The following is a 6,000-nucleotide window of genomic DNA, read 5'->3' as shown; positions in this document are numbered from 1 at the left end:
GAACCCCATCAGGCGTAAAAGACTGCGCGTCGTGGTCCAAAGCCAGAACATCAGACACCCGCTTACATGAAATGAGACACAATAGCGTGACCAGCTTAGCCGACAACTGTCGCAGTGACAATTGGTCATTGGAAGGCCAAACCACCAGAAAATTCAAAACCAACCCCACATCCCAAGTTGCCGAGAAGCGAGGTCTGGGAGGCCGTGACAAACGGGAGCCCTTCAGGAGGCGACACACCCAAGGATGCTGGCCCGCAGGGGCACCATCGAAACCCTCGTGCCGGGAAGAAATGGCCGATCTGTACAAATTGATAGTGCGATAGGCTTTGCCGGAGTCGAACAAGGAAGACAAAAAGGACAAAACCGAACTCACAGGGGCCCGAAGGGGATCCAGGTCCCTCTCCCTGCACCAGCGAGCCCAAGAGTCCCAGGCGGAGCGATAAGCTCGTCTAGTTCCTGGAGCCCATGCGCCCTCCAACAAGAAAAGAGTTGTGTCCGAAACTCCAGACAGCGAGATGGGGAACCCGAGATCCTGCAAGCGAGAAGACGAAGCCCCCCCGATAGAATGAGGGGATGCGGTCCCCCCATGGGATCCCGCAAGAGCCCGGGGAGATCCGGAAGGAGGATTGGGCAATCCACCAGTAAGTCCAGAAGTAGAGGAAACCAAGGCTGAGACTTCCACATCGGGACGATGAGAATTAGATCCGCCGATTGGAGCTGAACCTGAAGGAGAACCCGGGGAATCAAAGCAAACGGTGGAAAAGCATACATCAGTGCACCTCCCCACTGCTGGAGAAATGCATCCACCGCCTCCGCCAGAGGATCCGGGCGCCAGCTGAAGAACCTGTAGGTCTGGGCGTTCAATCGGTTCGCGAAGAGGTTTATCGATGGATGACCCCAGCGAGATGACAAAGCTAGGAACACCCCCTCGTCCAACTTCCGAAATATAACGTGAATTCCAGTCCGCCACCACATTGCGGAGCCCAGGAAGGTGTTCTGCTATAACCACTATACCCTTGGCAAGACAAAACTCCCAGAAATCCTGAGCCAGATAAGTCAGGACCGAGGAACGAGTACCGCCCATACCGTTCACGTATCGGACCGCGGAGACGTTGTCCATCCGTAGTCTGATACAGGTAGTGACAGTACCGTTGGCGAAACTGTGAATCGCCAAGGACCCTGCCAATAACTCCAGGCCGTTTATATGAAGGCGGGACTCTTCTGGGGACCAAGGACCTCCGGTGGATATCCCATTGCAATGCGCCCCCCAGCCGTGTAAGCTGGCGTCAGATTCGATAATCAAATCCGGCAGGGGACCGAACAGGGCTTTGCCATTCCAGACCGAAAGGTTCTGGATCCACCACTGAAGCTCGTCCCTCGTTTCCGAATCGAGCGTGACCAAGTCCGAGTATGCGGCACCGGCACGGAGGTGTGCAATCTTGAGCCTCTGGAGAGCTCGGTAGTGCAAAGGAGCCGTGAAGATGGCCTGTATGGACGACGCCAGGAGACCTATAAGGCGCGCCAGGTGTCGCAGAGACAGTTGGGGCCGAAGCAATGCATGTCGCAATTCCTTGCGAATAGCGCGGACCTTGACCAGCGGAAGGTGAAGGGTCAGGGAAGAGGAATCTATCCTGAAGCCCAGGAACTCCATAGAAGTCGAAGGAATGAGGCACGACTTCTCCTGATTTATGATGAAGCCCAAACGGGAGAGGAGGCAGGTGGTCATGGAGAGATGTGAGCGAAGAAGGGACGGACTCCGCGCCATGATAAGAATATCGTCTAAGTATATTATCATGCGCACCCCTCTGCTGCGGAGCCAAGACACCACCGGCTTCATCAACTTGGTGAAGCACCAAGGGGCGGAGGAGAGACCGAAAGGCAGGCAAGTGAAGCGCCAAATCTGGTCTCCCCAAGGAAAGCAGAGCAGGCTCCTGGAAGCCGGAGCCACCGGGACCGTAAGGTAGGCGTCCTTGATGTCCAATTTGACCATCCAATCGCCCGGAAGGAGCATGTCTCTGAGGAGGTGGATGCCCTCCTTTTTGAAATGGCGATACTGGACTATGGAGTTGAGGGACCGTAGGTTGATGACTGGGCGCGATTGGCCGCCCTTTTTTAGCACCAGAAACATACTGCTGATTACCACAGCCACATGAGGAGAGGTGCGCTCGATCGCCTGTTTGCGGACGAGCTCCTTCAGCTCTCCGTGTAGTTGTCGTTGAACCGACCCGGTAAAACAAATGTGTCTGGGGACTGGTAGCAGGTTTGGAGGAGCTACAAGATCTATCTCAAAACCCCTGATGGTCTCTAAGACCCACCGGTCTGAGGTGATCTCGGACCAGGCATTGGAAAAGTGACGGAGTCTGCCCCCTACACAATCTGTCGAAGAAAACAACGGGCGGACAGGTAAGGTACTTACCAACTGGTCGTCGATAAGATGGGGCTCCGCGGTAGCCTCTGGAGCGTCCTGTGAAACCTCGGGAAGGGAAGAAGGAGGGTTGATGTCTGGCATCCTGTAGGGAGGACCTATAGTTGAAGGAGCCTCTTCCCGTTCCACGGGAATGAAAATCGGACCGGCCGGACAGGCGGCCCCTAGAGCTGCCGGCCCTGTTGGAAAAATGGGTGTTAGACACCCTTTTCATCGAAGTCTGGGCCTTGTCCAAAGCCGTAAAGGCCCCGACATATCTGCCCAGCTCCTTGATAAATGAATCTCCGAATAGGAGGCCCTGAGCATTCTTGCCTGCTTCTGACAAGGCGAGGTTGGAGAGCTTAGGCTCCACCTTCATTAAGATGGCTTTACGCCGTTCAATGGCTAAGGAGGTATTGACGTTGCCCGCCATGCAAATGGCCCTCTGGGCCCAACCTCCTAACTCAACGGGGTCTACCAGTCTACCCTCTGCCTTGGCGGACTGTCGAAAATTTTTGCCAGAGGGCCCGTGATATCCAGAAGTTTGTCCTGAACAGCGCGTAAGGCTGAATCAAGTCCCTTTTTAGGATTAAATTTTGTCTTGGTGAGGAATTGCACCATCTTTGGATCCACCACCGGTGTTTCACACACCTTATTGAGGATCAAAGGGCGGGGGCATTCCGCTCGCAACTTGTTGCGGGACTCCTTGCTTAAAGGAGTACGGATTTTTTCCTCCAAATATTGTGCCACATGAGTAGCGGGAAGCCACTCTGCCGACCTGGGATGATGTAACTCATCCGGATTAAAGAGAGGGACACCCAATGGGTCTACCATGGGGTCGTCCATTACAGGCTGGTCCTCTTGCAGGGCCACCGTAGCCGCAGGTGGTCTATGGGCCGGTAATAAACATAGAGGATCCGACTCACCGTCCTCAAACTCCTCTCCGGAGTCAAAATGGGGTTCGTTCTGCACCTCCTCAATAGATTCTCTGTCAGAATCAGTCAACTGCTCAGGCATAGTCCTGGCTGATTTCCAAGCACGAGTGCGTTCTGCCTGCCGTGCGCAAGCTCTCTTCCGCGGGACGACCGCGTGGTCATGTGATGGGTTACCATCGGGTCTAAATGTTCTGGAGGCAGACGGTCTTTCAGCGTCCACTATAGGAACCGGAGAGGTCCTAGGGGGCTGAGCAACTAAGGCCTGTGATATGGATTCGGATAACACTGAGGACATGGAGCCCATAGCTACCCTGATCGCCTCAGAGATAGATTGCTGCAGCGCAGCATTTTGTCTCTCCAGTGAGGAATCATTAGCAAGGTTGGGAGCACTAGCAGGGGTCTGGGGCGTAGCGGGGTCCTGCCTAACTGAAGATGAACTACTATTGCGGCGAGACATGATAACAATGTGGAGGAGTTAGTCACCCCAGACCACAAGGAGGAAAAAGCCTAGGGAAGAAAGAGAAAAATCGAATCAGGGCCAGAAGAAAAAACACTAATAGATAATGCAGGGCGCAAGACCGAGACCCACCTGAGGGACAAACAAGCAGGAGATCCAACAGAGAGCAGCCGGAAGATGAGCGGGCAAAAACGGCGCGAACCAGAGGTGGAGAGGCCGAGGTCTCGCGAGATCTCGCGCGGCCGTAGACCCGAACTGGGAGCGCCAAGCTGGGAGAGACTGAGGCCGAAATCTCGCGAGGCGCGAGACTTCGGCCGTCCCCGCAAGCGCCGGAGAGATCGCGGGCGAAAATCCCATGCGACGCGATGAAGAGGAGGAAGGACCGGGAGGACCGGCCAATACGCGCTGCGCACCGGAGGTGAGCCAAGCAGGGGACAGAATACCCGAATAAGGGGAAGAAAAGAAATACTGGTGGGGGGGAGAACACCCCAAAGAAAGAATAAGGCAAACGCCGACAGCGAAAAAACAAACAGTAACTGAGAGGAGAGGCAGAAAAACTCCACAGACAGCTTTAGAACCAATTAGGAACACCCATAAAAACAATATAGCCAAATGAATGGCAGGCAAATTTTCATTAATAAAGAGGATACTTATCTGCTATGGCAGCAGCAAAGAAAGAGGATGATTCCAGGAAGTGGAAGTCCATATATACTGGGATAAGGGGAGGAGTCGGTTACAAGGGTGTTTCTTTTGTGATTGACATGTTCTTTTCTTTGCTGCTATGGTTACAGTAAAGGAAGTTAATGCAATAGGAGCCTCCGTGTCTTGTGATAAAATTTCTGTTAGCACTTTTAATTACAACACCTGAGATGACCAGCACCGCCTTGCTAGTTTAATGGGGGAGGGATTTCTGTGTTCACCTCTCTATATATACACTGTGTTGGAAATTTACTGTGGAGGTCATGATTAAGAACCATCTGGTTCGAAACATGTAGACCGTACTGGGGCTTATTTTTGGAGGTTTCTATCACCGCTGTACATTTGGTTTGTGGAACAAACGTCAAGCAAGAAAAACAAGGTGCTGGATCTTTCTTCCTTTCCGTTCAAGTTTATATGCTTGGGTCTCATCCCATCCGTGCACTCTCAAAACTGTTGATGCAGGTGAGCTGGACTTTTACTATTATTTGTTGGATTGAGGTTTTTACCGTGTCTCCCTGCCTGGAACAAAGTTGCTAGACTATCACAAACCAGCGGTGACAATAGATTCCTCTTATATCAAGCCCCAAACACAATTTGTTGCACATGGCGTTTGCTATAAGGCCGGACCGCTTAACAAAAGCGGAGCAGGTATTTTCAAGAAGCGACCAATCTGTCCAAAACCCACACAATATGGAAAGCATCTTTTTACAATTGGAAAACATGCAAACTCAAGAATTAAGACTCTGGTGGGACCATATCACTCTGAACAAATATCTGGAAAAAGACATGACACCCAGAGGTCTAAGAATCAAAAAGATCCCTACTACTGTATATTCGAATGCTTTTGTACAAACATGGAATAACATACTCACGGACTGTTTGTTCAAACTTATGAAATTGATAGTGGAGTATGAAGCGGAAAAGCTGGTTTTGATACAACCTGAAATAGACAAATGCAAACAATCTATGTCTCAATATGAATCTACTCAAAAATATGACAAATTATTACAAAAGGTAAATAATAACATCAAAGAAGCTGAGGAACATATCATTGAGTTTAAACACAAAAAGTTCCAAAGGGATCTATACGATTATGATAAGGATCAAGTATACGAATGGGGGCGCAAAGAAAATCCCTATCAAACTCCAAAATCCATACTGAAAAATACAAAGAAAAAACAACAACAAAAAAACCGCACAAAAACCACAACTGTCAGTTTTGACTCATCAGACTATGAGGGCTTTGAGACCAGTATGGAGATACAATCAAGAGAAAAAGTGGACACAAAAAATAATACTACAGGAGCTCAGTCCTCATATTACAAGAAATCAAAAATGAAGTCTAAAAATCAATCAAAAAATGAGTCAGAAGAGGAGGAAGAAAGCACAACAAGAAAAGCACACAATATGGCTACCCGATTTCAAAGAAAACAGTGACTCAAACACATGAAGTGATTAATTTATCAGATGCCATTTTAACTAGAGCACAATTAGAATTGTTGAGT

Source organism: Bufo gargarizans, chromosome 3, assembly GCF_014858855.1.
Source record: "Bufo gargarizans isolate SCDJY-AF-19 chromosome 3, ASM1485885v1, whole genome shotgun sequence".
Taxonomy (NCBI): Eukaryota; Metazoa; Chordata; class Amphibia; order Anura; family Bufonidae; genus Bufo; species Bufo gargarizans.
This window is presented reverse-complemented; position numbering follows the sequence as displayed.